At 39.0% G+C, this 2,500-nt stretch overlaps 1 long non-coding RNA gene across 1 annotated transcript in view; it reads left to right on the forward strand.

Annotated features, from left to right (window-relative positions):
- LOC138950799 (uncharacterized) overlaps positions 1 to 2,464 on the forward strand; it is a 6,177-nt gene extending 3,713 nt beyond the window's left edge. The window contains exon 2 of the long non-coding RNA XR_011450799.1: positions 2,209 to 2,464. This is a non-coding gene — a long non-coding RNA (uncharacterized lncRNA). The remainder of the gene's footprint in view (positions 1 to 2,208) is intronic.
- Positions 2,465 to 2,500: the final 36 nt, after the last annotated feature.

Here is a 2,500-nt window from a genome sequence, read left to right on the forward strand (position 1 = left end):
ACTTTTATTTCAATTATTTCAGTCGTTTGCAAGATGAACAAGCTTTTCCAATGTATGTATTTGTACAGTGTACAGTATACTGGTGTGCAGTACACAAAGATTATGATGAAAGTTTATGGTAGATACGGCATCATACGCTTAGTATGCTTTCTTTTGTGACTTTTATTCCAATTATTTCAGTCGTTTGTAAGGTGAACAAGCTTTCCCAGATGTAAGTTTTGTGCGTTGAATAAGGATGTGCATTATACACAGATGATGATCATGATGTAAGTTAATGGCAGATACGCTTAGTATGCTTTCTTTTGTGACTTTTATTCCAGTTATTTCAGTCGTTTGCAAGGCGAACAAGCTTTCTTAGATGTACGTTTTGTATGTTATATACGGATATGTGCAGTATACACATATGATGATGGAAGTTGAAATGGTAAATACGCCTAGTACGCTTTCTTTTGTGACTTTTATTCCAATTATTTCAGTTGTAAGCAAGGTGTATATGCTTTCCCAGATGTATGTTTTGTTCGTCGTATGCCGATATGCGATATGTGCAGTATACACAGAGGATATTGAAGACTTACACAGTGGAACCTCCCGATTAAGACTCCCTCCCTTTTTATGACCATATTTTCTCAGATTTTCTGTTCACAACCTCTGTAAATGTACCCCCATTTTAAGAATCCCCCATTTTAAGAATCCCCCCATTTTAAGAATCCTTTAAGAATCCCCCATTTTAAGAATCCCCCATTTTAAGAATCCCCACATTTTAAGAATCCTTTAAGAATCCCCCCATTTTAAGAATCCCCCCATTTTAAGAATCCCCCCATTTAATAATCCCCCCATTTTAAGAGCTGAGCGAGGTTTCCAAATGATCACCGCACCAACTCCACAAGAAGCCGGTAGAAACGGAAACGGAGGTATAGTACAGTGGAACCCTCATTTAAGACCCCCCATTTTGAGACCCTCCATTTTAAGACTCCCTCCATTTTAAGACTCCCTCCATTTTAAGACTCCCTCCATATTAAGACTCCCTCCATTTTAAGACTCCCTCCATATTAAGACTCCCTCCATTTTAAGACTCCCTCCATTTTAAGACTCCCTCCATATTAAGACTCCCTCCATTTTAAGACTCCCTCCATTTTAAGACTCCCTCCATTTTAAGACTCCCTCCATATTAAGACTCCCTCCATTTTAAGACTCCCTCCATATTAAGACTCCCTCAATTTTAAGACTCCCTCCATTTTAAGACTCCCTCCATTTTAAGACTCCCTCCATTTTAAGACTCCCTCCATTTTAAGACCTTGTTTTCTGAGATTTTCTGTTCACAACTTCTGTAAATTTATCCTCCTTTTTAAAAACGTGATTTTCTCAGATTTTGAAGGTCTGTAAGGGGGGTTCCTCTGTAGTAGGTGTTTATCCCACGTTCAGGGATCTGCATATGGGTTTTCGCCGCCCCCCCCCCCCCCCCCCCCCCCCCACCCCGCGGGTTAGGGGGAGTCCCATATTGGTTGGGACAAGAAAGAATTTACCCGATGCTCCCCAGCATGTCGTAAGAGGCGACTAACGGATTCTGTTTCTCCTTTTACCCTTGTTAAGTGTTTCTTGTATAGAATATAGTCAATTTTTGTAAAGATTTTAGTCAAGCAGTATGTAAGAAATGTTAAGTCCTTTGTACTGGAAACTTGCATTCTCCCAGTAAGGTCATATATTGTACTACGTTGCAAGCCCCTGGACCAAATTTCTGATTAGTGCTTTTGTGAACAAGAAACAATTGACAAGTGGCTCTATTCCATCACCCGCCTTCCCTCCGTCGCGATATAACCTTGAACGGTTGAAAACGACGTTTTAAACACCAAATTTTGAAGAAAAAAAAGGGTTTTCAAGCGAGCGATATTGCGCACTCTGGTAGGTTAGAGGGTGAATAACGTATTTTCACATTCCAGTTACCACATTGTAATGTGCTTGTGTAAATTGAAAATGTCACTTTTCAGTTACCTTCTTCTTCTTCAGCGTTCGATGATGGCTGTGTCTAAATTCGTTGGCCCGTGATGTTGACAAAGTGGGCTGTCAGTATTCCAGTTACCACATTGTAATGCTTGTGTAAATTGCTAATGTCACATTCCAGTTACCACATTGTAATGCGTGCGTAAATCGCTTATGTGCTTGTGCTTCTTACAATTTTAGTGGTTGTAGACACTGGCAGTTTTATGCTAGGCACTGTAAATATATTATATATTGTGTCTTTATATTATACAAGTGACATATCACATGTGCCGTGTTATTGCTTTGTGGCCTTGTTATAAAAAGTGATCTGGTTTATGATCTGGTGTGTGGTCCATTTTATGAATGATCTAGTGCTATTTTATCAGATATGGTAAAAACTATGCATGTCTTTTTGTCCCGCACATGCCTTTTTGTGAAATTTGTTTTTGTTGAAATGTGAATACAAGAATCACTAAAACACTGATGATCTAAATTGTTTTGTTTTTTATTGTGGAAATGTTAC

This window comes from Littorina saxatilis, linkage group LG16 (assembly GCF_037325665.1).
Source record: "Littorina saxatilis isolate snail1 linkage group LG16, US_GU_Lsax_2.0, whole genome shotgun sequence".
NCBI classification, from domain to species: domain Eukaryota; kingdom Metazoa; phylum Mollusca; class Gastropoda; order Littorinimorpha; family Littorinidae; genus Littorina; species Littorina saxatilis.